Consider the following 13,559-nt stretch of genomic DNA (forward strand, 5'->3'; position numbering starts at 1 on the left):
TAACGCCGCTTTGAGCTGAATTCTCAGTCGCATCGGCATATTTTTCAGTCACAAAGCGACGAGACTAAGTCTGCACATATGTATATTTTTCAGGACAATGCGCCACCAACTTCATAAAATGGCTTTATCACGCCTTGATTGACAGGTATAACAGATTGTAGCTTTCAGTCTCTGTGTGGGATCAGCAGTGGAGATAACGCTTGTCAAGAGCTGATTCCAACATCTGTTTTTACATAACCTGCTCTGCCTATGTCACCTGGTAACCAACAGAGGACAATGTAACACTGGCAAGTAGAGTTCTTGTTCTTGACGCGAGTGAGTGAGTTTAGTTTTACGCCACACTCAGCAATATTCCAGCTATAAGCGGGAATCTGAAAATAATCGAGTCTGGACCAGACAATCCAGTGACCAACAACATAAGCATCGATCTGTGCATTTGGGAACCAATGACATGTGTCAACCAAGTCAGCGAGCCTGACCACCCGATCCCGTTAGTCGCCTCTTACGATAAGCATAGTCGCCTTTTATGGCAAGCATGGGTTGCTGAAGGCCTATTCTACCCCGGGACCTTCACGGGTCTGGGCAAGTAGAATCAAAAGTTCTAAAATGTCGTGAATGACAAGATGGATAGACAGCGGCATTGTAAAGTGCCAAAGGACAAGACAAGGAATATGAAGTTCCAGTGGTTTTGTTGTTTTAGCCTCAGCAGTGAAGACTGAAGTATTGTTGGGAAGTCTTGGATCCAGTGACTGTGGAAACCTTGCCATCATCCTTGGTTCTGTTTTTACAAATGGATCTATAGGTGTTATACACGGAACGCAACTGATTGTAGTCTACCTGTAATACCAAAGAATTGGTTTCGATTTTGTTAAGTTTGGTGAGGGTAAGGTCTGCAGTTGTGTGCAGAGTTTTACCGATTTAACGTAATTTAGTGATATACTGCACGGAAAGTTTAACGCAGCGCTGTTCAAGGGATCGAAGGTCCGTTCAGGCCCTGCATAGCACTCTCCTGCCCAGAGCTCCATGCGGCGAGCCAGCGTAGTGTATCTGCCACAGGCCAGAAAGATGTGACGATTCCTCACGTCTTACACAGTTCATTCAATATAATCTGCAGATAACTGTTTCATTTTTTATGAGTCTGTACATATAATTAAAATCGTTGTTAAAATGGTTCAGTTTCACTGAGAAATTACCTTAAAACGTGTAACACTATTTCGATTTGCGCAAGTTGCCAACGATCCTTTGTTTACATGGGCTGTACGGCCCCACGTGCTGTCATCGAATCCTTATGGAGATGAAAACAATGTAGCCGGTTTGACATATAAATATGTATTGTCATAAACCTTATTGACATAGTTGTTGAAGAATACTTACGTAACAGTGTAAAATAATGTGAAAACCTCGCCGAATAGCTTGCGTTATGCCAGTCTCAGCTTATTTACGAATAAGCGCATTTGTTCACAAACAAGAGAAAAGTCCGATCACGTGATATGCAAATTAGCCTGTGGCAGTGATGTTATGCTAAATCATCGCTGCGCCGGAATGTGCCTGCATAGAGGACCTGTAAGTCTCGGTGCAAAATATACATATTCCATAACCAGTTCCGGTTCCAAATTGCGCGACCGCCAAATATGACTATACTAGACAGGGCCAAGTGCAGAACCATGTATGGCTGTCACAGCTGTTGTTGTCGTAGGGTTGGCAAATTTAGGGATGTTAAGATAGGACAGTTGTTATTCCTGCAAGGACTATCGGTTTCTTACTGTCGACTGACAACCATGAGACCATTCGGAAATGTGGAGCGTTGTTTGTCGCCGGAAGCACTAAAGTCTCACGAAGAAAGCTCCAATAGGTCCAAGGCAGATCGAGTCAAAGTGGTGGTGGTGAATAAACATTAGTTTTAATAAATTGCTTTTGCACTGGATACCCTAGGCATTGGAATCACAATCCATTAAAGAGCGAATTAATAACAAGTACAAGTGAAGGAGGGTAGTATGATCCCCTCCCCACTCGCAACTATCCCCTACTCACACGGAACTGGAAATGACTTTCAGTCAGTCAAGAACTTCCGGGCTCTTTACCGTCAGATATCTTACGTGATTCAACCACACAACAGCATCGGCCAGACATACGGCACTGCCAGAACGATATCAACATCCTTAGCATTTGTTCAGGAATGGTGTGATAGGACGACTCCATTTCGGGGCGTGGAATTATACGCCCAACATCGAGTGAATAAATGAGGAACGCTTGCAAAGTCGCAATCACGTACGACATATGAGCGGTGTTTTGGAAACAGGTTAGCGTCACAGTTAAAACAACTTTCAAAATATATGCGTAATTTCTATTGTACATCAGTATATTTTGGACAAATCAGTATTTCATAAATTTGGCAAAATGAACCAAGCAGTAAGCACAGTTGATTAAATGATATATCTTGATTTGGGCGTTTTGTCCTTGCCAAATGTTTTTGCAGTTCATATCTGGAAATTTTCCAGAACTTGTAAATTTTCCCAGCATTTCTTAGCAACGCTCGGGTTAGTAATACTTTCAATATTTCAGACTACAGTTTTGAAAATAACAAAGCAGTTGCTGCATACTCCCGTTCGTATCAGGCTGGGAAAGCCACATTTTAAAAATAACTATGGCCGGGAAGGCCTCATTTCAATTATATGGCTGTAGCAGGCAAAGCCACATTTCAAATACGTTAATTAATTAATGGATTAACGTAATCGGTAAAATAGCGTCCCCACTTAAATTGACACTGAATCAATCTATAACACTGTTTGTCTATAACACTGCACAAAATAACGTTTTACTCAAATTTCCTTTTAGAAAATGTACGTGTCATCCTGTGGCCATATGAACAACGTTTGAAATCTACGTATCACCTGGCTTCCAGATTTACACACACTCAAAGCAGTGTTAAAATAAACGAACAATCATCTCTGCATTTACATGTATTTCACACGTGTGTAAATCTGGTCATTGTTGTCATTTCGCTTCCAGCATGTGTAACATATGTAAATGTTGTGATGGTGGGACATGCATTGCAATACATTTGAAATCTCGTATGACCAGGGTGAGGTTTGTTATATATTTAGCACACGCGTAAATGGTTGGTAGTGGGTAAATGTTTTATAACAAGATTGGCACTATATAACTTTCAAATTTTATCAATGTGTTAAAACTCTGATATCTCCTTCATTGGCAATATCTAATCTAGCCTGGGAATTTTGTTATTACAAACAAAAGGATCAAATATTTTTTATTCCTTTTTGTAACAAAGGATATGCATTTCGTCAAGTATCCGGATGCAGAAACCTAAAATCGGGTGTCTGCTGTGCACGAAATTTCATTTAAGAAGATATTGTTTCTGGAGTAGTTGAAAAGAATAGACCTTTTTCCCATTCCTCGTAGATGTTTATGATTTTCAAGCTGAATTTTGAAGTAAAAAACAATCTTTTTCTCTTGTATACTAGAAAAATGTCTTTCCTGTCTTTCCTGGTAACACTCAAATAACTCTTTCTTTCATTACAGATAGATCAAACATTTCTGTTACAATTAAATAGTTTTTCAAATTTATTTGACATATTTTCTTTCCAATAACGTAGAGTATCTTTGCGTAACGAAACTGTCTTTCATCAGCAGGACTAGAAAGTAAATGTTGTATTACCTAAAGAGTGAGATATTGTCAGAAATCAATCAGAAATATCAATACTCTCTTCAAATCACCTTCAGGGCAATAATTTTTAATGTGAGACAGTTGAGGGAATATCAAGAGCATTGAAAAGTACTAGCAGATTTCACCTTTTCATCTGACACAGTGTAGTCTCACTGTAGAACAGGTATATTTCATAAACATGCGTTCACAGAACTGAATTTTTAAGGATGTGTAACAAAATAACATGTTGTATCTGAATAAAATTATGAGGAAACATGTCTTCCTTTGTTAATACGGTAACGGGTTTGAATCACTAAGCGTGTTTTGACAACACAGCCGGGAGAGCCACATTCCATGTTCACGCAGCCGTAACTATTGCCGGGAAAGCCACATCAGTTGAGGCTCTCTGTTTCGGAAATGTGGCTGTAACCTTCTCGTTAGTTAATCAAAAGACGTACATTAATGTACGTCTTTGGTTAATACTGACTCGATCGCCGAGTGACAGGACAGCCGCCATGTTTGGAAACACTGAAAGTAGTACCCGACCTTTCGCATTTGCATATTAATCCGCATTTGAACCAAACGGATGCGGTATTGCTGACGTTTTCCTGCCGTGGAACCTACCTATCTTATATACAGATGCCTCTGTATTCGTAGGTTGGCGTCGGTGGTATTTGACCCGGTCAGTGGACTGACCAGCACCTTATAAGTGGGGACAGACATCCCATTTCTTGTATATCTGTCTGTTCTCGGTACACATGCTTGTGTATTCGAGTGATGCTGTAATGTGTTGCATTCCTGAGTGACGATTGTTTTCGTTCACTTCGTATATCTGTATTGCTTTTCGATGTTGGTGGGTGGCTAAGCCTCTTCGTATTCATGGAGTCTCAATTGGGTTAATCCAAAACTCCACTGTTACAACAAGGTTCCAACACGTAGTAGAAAGTCAGTAGCGACTTGGTGAAACATTCATAAGAATTTGATGTAACTGCGTTGAAACTGAAGCATAACCTTTGTGAGTAATATGTTAAGGTTATTTGAAACGTTAGGTGAAACTTTCCTGGCGAATACAGACTTGAACCTGTTTTTCTGCAAAACAAACCTTCAAATTTACCACTTCACGCGACAGACCGCATAGCTTCCTTTCAACCCTCAACTTCCGCTCATAACGTTACCAACTTAGAGTTATCCCCCCTGAGAGAAAAAATACTGTGAGCAGCGAGTTGCACTTAACTTATTAAAACCTAATGTCTCTCAGTAGCTCATTCCAATACAACATCACCACATAGTCTCATGTTTATCCGTCTTCACATTTTGTCCATCCGTGCAATAGTTTCGGCTTGCCCTATAATAGCACCGCCCCAAGAACCGGCCTACCCAAAAAAAAATACCACGTCCTTAATATAATCCTGCCTCTACAATTCGACAATCTTTAAAACAGCAAGGTCCCCTGCCCTTACAATAGCCCCGCTCCTGCAAATGCCCCATCCATGATATCGTCATGTCTGTACAGTTGTCAAGTTCCTAGAATATCCCCGCCCCTACCTGTGGCCCAACCCTAAAATTGCTACATCTCGACACTTGCCAATTGTCGACATGAACAATTGCCACGCCCAGTCTTTTCATTAGGCTCAGCTGATTAACGACCGTTTACATCAAATCTCAAATTTCGCTTGATCACAAAATATAAACTAATCATTCAATAAACTGTAATAACAGAGATATGATTAAACAGAGATATGATTAAACAGAGATATGATTAAACAGAGATATGATTAAACTTTCCTTAAGAGAAGCCTACCTATTCAAATGCAACACAAATAAACTTGCTGGAGTTGAAAGAGTTCATGAAATAAGTTCATTGATTTTGGTTTTTGATGGGAGTGGGGTTTATACGGGCGGAACTCTTAACGCTGCAGTAAATAAACTTTTACTCAGCCATCTTGTTCTCCGTCACGCCTAGCGGTATCTCCACTTTATGGATGTGTCTCTGTGTGTATATATGCGAGTTTTTAGTAATAATATTTTCAGCATACCTGGAATTGTAAATGTGAAAAGAGAATATATGTATTTATGCATATCTTGTATCATGATACCACTGTGGTGTGTATCTCAAATTTGATTAAAACATAATTCCGTCTTTTGGCGGCAATTAGAAGTTGGTATATACCACAACATATATCATTGATTTAAGCTTTTTCATCCTTTCACCGTCGGTATTTCGGTGCTTCAAACACCCAATAACACCCGGAAATCGGTCAACACATGTTTATCTCCTAACTATGGTTTGTCTTGTGCAACCCGATGTCCTTTCAATATGGCTGTTAGAAGCACCATCTTTGAAGCTCCCGTGGGCCGTTCTCGTTCGACGACGTCAGTCTCGGCATCTTCTCGTGAGATTTTGTGTCAAGTGATTGTTCAGTCTTCACGACAAATAGTGAGTGAGTGAGTTAATATTTAACGTCACATCGGCAATACATCAGCCATATCGTGACGAGAACAGATTGAAAATTAAAATGGGATATGTGCATACTATACAAAAACTGTCGTCAAAGGACAGTGAAACAACTAGAATATCACAGTTACGGATAAAACTAGTGTGGAACGGTAAAAGTGATAGAACTATTTGGTCAAGACAAGATAAAACAGGGGCTATATACATCACCAGCATCAAATATGTCTAAAGGTACCTCAAGACATGAATCAGGTAAATGTATGTTTCAGGAGCTGATAGTGAATATTATCAGCCCCTGTTGCTGTATCATGAGCTTGCACGAGAGCAGTTTGTAGTTCATGGAGGGAAAATACTTCGTTGTAGTCTTCACCATTGTCAGAGTTGAAATTAATGTCACCACAAATACGTTTTATACCCTCTATGCGAAAAGTGATCGTACATTGAACAATAATCACAATTTTGCGAAATTCGTGCATAACATGTACAAATGATTTTGTTTGCATTTTCGCAAAGGAAACATGATGGTTACTTTCTATGCAATCAATGCTCTTCAATAATTTTGCTAGTTGTAACGCATATTTGTGATTTCACCTGTGTACTTTCTTTTGGTTGTCAGTTTATCATTCAGTAATAATAGTAATAATTTTAGTGATTTATTTATCTATGAAAGTATGTGATATAATATGTTTCTGTTATTTCAATAATTCATGGTCTATCTGTCAATAAATAATTGGAACAATCTCTGTAGTCTCTACAGGCGTCTCCCTAACCAGGTAGGAGGAGAGACTGAAAGTATTAAGGGAACACAGTTGGCCGTAAATTCATTTGCTCCGTATGCGTGAAACGGATCCGTATTTTCGAATACATTTGTCCGTAGCTTTTTCCGTACTTGGACGGCTGGGTAGCCTAGTAGTTAAAGCATTTGCTCAGCACTCCGAAAACCGGGTTCGATTCCCAACATGGGTGCAATGTACCGAGCTATTTCTGGTGTCCCTCAACGTGTTATTGGTGGAAATCTGCGAATTTGGGATTTATATGAATAGATTTTTACAATACAATGTGACCTCATCCAGTTGCTTTCCATCAGCAGGTGCACCCGAATGCGAAAACTCTGGGCTCGAAAGATACTGATAGAGACAGGGGTAGATGCCATAACTAATTTTATACAAAGCGGATTTTCTTGATCCGTAAAGGGCTGTATCTGACGCATCCATGGGACGTAACTCAACCATGGAGTTGAGTTGGGCTTTACGTCACAGTGGCATTTTTCCTGCCATATAGAGACGAGATCGAGTTTACATCCGTTACCATTTTAACTTCATCGTCCAAAAGAGTTTGAATTTGAAAACGTATATTTTCATTTCACCACCATTTAAAAACAGAAGATGTCATAGTATCGAATACAAAAGTAAGCACTTCGTTATTCTCCCCATGAAACTATAATTTGTGACATAGGAATCTTCCCTCAGGAAATTTACGATCAGGTGCCCGCTCACCTTAACTCCAGAAAACGAACCTGCCTCTTTGAGAGACTAGGCACCTGACTCAGTTACAACACTGTTAACAAGAGAATGAGTTAACTTTTATTGTCACGTCAGCAATATTCAAATTAATTGTGACTTCACTTCACTTTAAATCCGTAATCAGGCCACCGGCCCCTATTACAATACAATAATAAAAGAATAAAACAAAACAAACAAACAAAATAATAATAAAAAACACAGGAAAAGTATAGTTATGTTGGGACATCAATAGTCACATTGTTGGTGGTAACATATCAAAATTTGAATCCGTAAAAACATTTAACACACCTCTCCATACAATACAAAGAAATGTATATTTGGCAAAGCAGTTTTGGGATTTGGGGATATGAACATATTGACATTGCTGAATATATTTCGCCGAAATGTTTAGGGTACTAATACACCTTAAATTATCATGCATAAATTTCAAGCATAAAATGACATACGTTTTCTGGTCTTGGTTCAAAACGTAGTAGAGACAACCTTTCTGAAAATGATACGTGTTATTTCCTACCTTCTTCGCTTAATTGTGATTGTCACAAAGAAAATAAATCATGGTTTATAAAATCTGCCAAAGGACAGTAAAATGACAGTACAAGCATATAACGGTAGTTGTATAACCAGGGATACTGTAACGATAAAATACCAGTACGCGTAACGGTACCTTATAAATACGTTCTATAGATCTCCAGCAACCAAGGGGTGGTTGGGGAGCCACGCCGAAGAGCCGGGTTCCATCCCTATGTTTGAAGCCCATTTCTGGTGTCCCGCGCCTTGATATTGCAGGAATATTGCTAAAAGCGGCATAAAACGTAACTCACTCGCTCACTCCATAAAAGAAAGATAGGACACCATTCTGGAGAGTATGGAGACATATCGTACTTTTGGTTCCTACGTGGTAGCCCAGATGGACGCTGTTAGTGGTATAAAATACTGGATAAGCAGACAATATCATCATGAATGGACACCAAGGCGTTATCGGTCGATATCTGTCTTATACCATTGCCATATGGGCACTTGTATAAAGTTTCCCTACCTTCCATGTTGGCCGTCGTCTCACACGCTTGTCGTCAGTCCTTACACGTGACGGGTCAGTCCTTGCACGTGACAGGAGAGTGTACATAACACGTGGAAACTGAAAAATGTGGATCCGGATATAGGTGTGTAGATGTGTACTTAAAACAGCGAAACATTCCTGTGTTTGCGAGTAATTTGTCTTAAAGGTGGACTATAGTCTTATGTAGTCTTCAGAACTATTACTAGTCTATACCAACGAAGTACTGGTGTTGCACTGGTCCTTAGCAATCCTGGCTTGTCGAAAGAGGCGGCTGTTTTGTTGTTGTTGTTGTTGTTGTTGTTGTTGTTGTTGTTGTTGTTGTTGTATTATCTTGGAAAATGGTGACACTAAAAGTTGTGTGCTCCTGTTTTCACAACACGGATGTCACGGGATTATAGTGAGTGAGTCTAGTTTTATGCCGCACTTGACAATTTTCCAACTATTTGGCGGCAATCTGTCACTCCAGAAATCAAGTTTACACATTGACCCATGTGGGTAATAGATTCGAGTCTGCAGAGTGTTAGTCCCCCGTTACAACCCGTTACTCGCCTATTACAACCCGTTAGTCGCCTATTACAAACCGTTAGTCGCCCATTACACAACCGTTAGTCGGCTATTATAAACCATTAGTCGCCTATTGCAAACCGTTAGTCGCCCATGACAAACCGTCAGTCGCCTACTACAAACCGTTAGTCGCCTCTTACAAACGCTTAGTCGCCTATTGCAAACCGTTATTCGCCATGATAAACCATTTAGTCGCCTCTTGCAATCAGCTAGTCGCCCATTACACAACCGTTAGTCGCCTATTACAAACCGTTAGTCGCCTATTGCAAACAGTTTGTTGCCCATTACACAACCGTTAGTCGCCTATTGCAAACCGTTAGTCGCCTATTCCTAACCACTAGTCTTACAAACTGTTAGTCGCCTATTGTAAACCGTTAGTCGCCAATAACACAAGCGTTAGTCGCCTATTACAAACCGTTAGTCGCCTATTATAAACCGTTAGTCGCCTATTACAAACCGTTAGTCGCCTATTGTAAACCGTTAGTCGCCTATTACAAACCGTTAGTCGCCTATTATAAACCGTTAGTCGCCTATTATAAACCGTTTGTCGCCCATTACACAACCGTTAGTCGCCTATTTCAAACCGTTAGTCGCCTATTGCAAACCGTTACTAGTCGCCTATCAGACAATTGTTGCGTATTAGGACATCGTTAGCCGACTACTACAAGACCGACAGTCATCTACTGCAAACACCAGATTCGATCATTTATAGACCGCGGCCACACACCTGGAATATTGCAGAGTGCGGCGTAAAACTACACTCACTCACTATTCCAAACAGTTAGTCCGTCTTTAAGAGAGATGACTTGCAGTTTCCAAAAATATGACGCGTGTTTTAAAATGCATATCTACACAATGAAATCTGTCCCCACATGTTTCCGTTTCCATGTCTAGATAAACTTGTCGCAGTCAATGATATGCAATCAGGCAAGTCCTTGAGCCAGTCACTGAGTGAGCATGATCAATGGACCATGGGAGTCACACGTGAGTCAGTGAATATGGTATTAAGCTGCTTTCAGCAACATTTCAGCAACATTCGAACACACACTGTACCCACTGTACTGTACTCGACGTGAGTGGACAATGCCGCTTGAGCCAATGTTTAAAGCCCATTTTTGATGTCCCTTGAAGTGATATTGCTGGAAAGTTGCTCAAAACGGCGTGAGGCTTAACTCACTCACTCACTGTAGTTTCGAGGTTTATGGTAATGTTCAAGTTTAACGGAAGCGTTGTGTCTCCCTGTGTCTGTTCCAGTTGTGTGTCGAAGCTATCTCTTGTCGATGACTGTGAATACTGTAACGCCGCACTCAGTAACATTCCAGCTATATGGCGGTGGTCTGTAAATAATCGAGTCTGGATCAGACAATCCAGTGATCAGCATCATGAGCATCGATCTGCGCACCTAGGAACCACTGACATGTGTCAACCAAGTCAGCGAGCCTGACCACCCGATCCCGTTAGTCGCCTCTTACAAGCATAGTCGCCTTTTTATAGCAAGCATGGGTCGCTGAAGGCCTAATCTATCCCGGGACCTTCACGGGTCGAATACTGTAGCAGTGCTTACTTGACACATGTCACAATTACAAGAGGCAATACCTCTAATAGTGGTAAAATCTTGTGCATTTCCATTGACAAGGATTGGGAGATTTCAGGGAAGTCCGGAGTAGAATACGTCTTCAGCAACCCATGCTTGCCATAAAAGGCGACTATGCTTTTCGTAAGAGGTGGCTAAGGGGATCGGGTGGTCAGACTCGCTGACCTGGTTGACACATGTCATCGATGCTCATGCTGTTGAACACTTGCCTCTACCAGACTACATTATGTACAGATCGCCGCCATATAGCTGAAATATTGCTGAGTGCGGCGTTACACTAAACTCACTCACTCACTGATTTAATAATAGATCTGGATCCGATCTAACGGTATATTTCTTGTGCTTATGTAATGAGAGCAATGTCAGAAAAGGTCACAAATTTCAGTTCTGCTGCACATATATACACATTTGTTGTTGTTAGTAACGGCTGTTTTTGTCTGGTTTTTTTTCTTCACTTAGTGTAGAGATAAACTCTCTTATGTATTTCACGCGAATACTCAAGTATCGAGCTTACAGGGAACAATGCCCGCTTGATTTGCACGTTTTGGTCATGTGCTCGAACACCATGACTCAAACCACCTGTTGTTATCCTAGCACATGTAAAACATAACGAAACAATTTCGACAGCTTGGCGCGTCTGCATGCTATCAACAGCCGCACACCTTCAACAATTCTCACATAAATGGACGTAGAAAGAAAGTACACACCTTGTGTTCTGAGAGTATTTTTGCAGTGTATGAAATAGCGGCCCGACTACCCGCTGCTTACTAGTTACATGGCGGTTCTACAACTTTATTTTATAGTGGGCCCTGTGCGCCAATACATTTTCCAACGGTATGTTTTTGACCATGTTATTGGTTACGGGAAATATTTCGAAAATAATTCACAACTGTGGTAACTAGATGACGTCTGTATAGTTCATGATCAATCAAACTGTAACTTCCACAGATCAACCTACCCATTTACTCATTTACCCATTTACCAAACACTAAATGTGACTGGTTTAAAGAATACTTTCAGTCAATGAATAATGTCGTTCTTTTCTGATGACAGTGATATTAAATGAATTAACAGCGACCACCAAGTCATGATTTTATTAGATTTGCTTTAGCACATGTTTAAGTTTACCTCACTACAAGTAATTCATTAATGACGTTCTTTTAACACCATATCTCAATTCCCTATATTTAAAACAGGGCCGGTTACACGTTAACAGGGCCGGCAAACATATTTTAGTTATCAGCCCTGTGGGCTTCCTGTCTTTTTCCAGGAGTTTCATACACTGATTATTGGCAGCAATCACACAATGTTTATGACAAGCCACAATCAAAACATTCAAACTATACTCATGGACACAAATAAGGGAACACATGAAAGGACAAGTGATCATGTATTTATTTCCAGAATTTCACTCACAGTGCAATGTATAAAATAAAGGAACACTGTGTTCATTTATTTGTTTCCATGAGTATAGTTTGAATGTTTTGATTCTGACTTGTCACAAACATTGTGTGGTTGCTGCCATAAATACTCTCAGAGCACAAGGGGTGTTTTAGTATTTGTTTCTATGGGTATATTTGTGTCGTTTGTTGGAAAATAATATCATAACACTAGGTGTATACTCTCTTTAGTTAGACAGTCTACATACTGAACAAGTCTTACTGCCAACGTCGACAGTACCGATAAACATTGACACTACCGATAAACGTCGACATTACCGATAAACATCGACATTACAGTTAGCTCCAGCACTACCGATAAACATCGACACTACCGATAACTCCAACACTACCGATAAACATCGACACTACCGATAACTCCAACACTACCTATAAACTTCGATACTGCCGATAACTCCAACACTACCGATAAACATCGACACTACCGATAACTCCAACACTACCTATAAACTTCGATATTGCCGATAACTCCAACACTACCTATAAACTTCGATACTGCCGATAACTCCAACACTACCTCTAAACTTCGATACTGCCGATAAGTCCAACGATACTACCATTATCGATGCTGCATATAAACCTCAAAACTACCGATTAGAGTTGTGATGATTAATCGATACGCAAGTTATCGCGATTCAAGAGCTGCACAATACTACCGATAGACTCTAACACTACCGATAAAGATCAACACTACCGATAGACTCTAACACTACCGATAAAGATCAACACTATCGATAACTCCAACGATGCCACGATGCCACCAACCATTATCGACACTACCTATAAACTTCGACACTACCGATAACTCCTACTGTAGTACCAACCATTACCAACACTGCCGATAAACCTCGGCATTGCCAATAACCTCAACAAAACCGACAAACTTCAACACTGGCATAAACCACAAATCTATACTGCGTTTAGTTTTAGCCACTTTTAGCAACAATCCATCAATATCGATGTAGGGAACACCAGAAATGGGCTTCACACATTGTACCCATGCAGAGAATGGAACCCTTGCTTAACCTCTAGGCTACCTCACCATCCGTCGAAATTAAAGATGAAACCCTATGCAGCTATATACATGTACCCGATCAATGAATGAAAGTCCTAAAATACCCAACAAGCTCACAACTGAAGATGTCGCCGGCCCTGTCAACATGTAGCCTGTGCTGTATTTAAAACAGGAAACTTAAATAAGTCGTGAAAATAATAATGTAATTAATGAATTGATGTGTGATT

The sequence above is a fragment of the Haliotis asinina genome, chromosome 13, assembly GCF_037392515.1.
Source record: "Haliotis asinina isolate JCU_RB_2024 chromosome 13, JCU_Hal_asi_v2, whole genome shotgun sequence".
Classification (NCBI taxonomy): Eukaryota; Metazoa; Mollusca; class Gastropoda; order Lepetellida; family Haliotidae; genus Haliotis; species Haliotis asinina.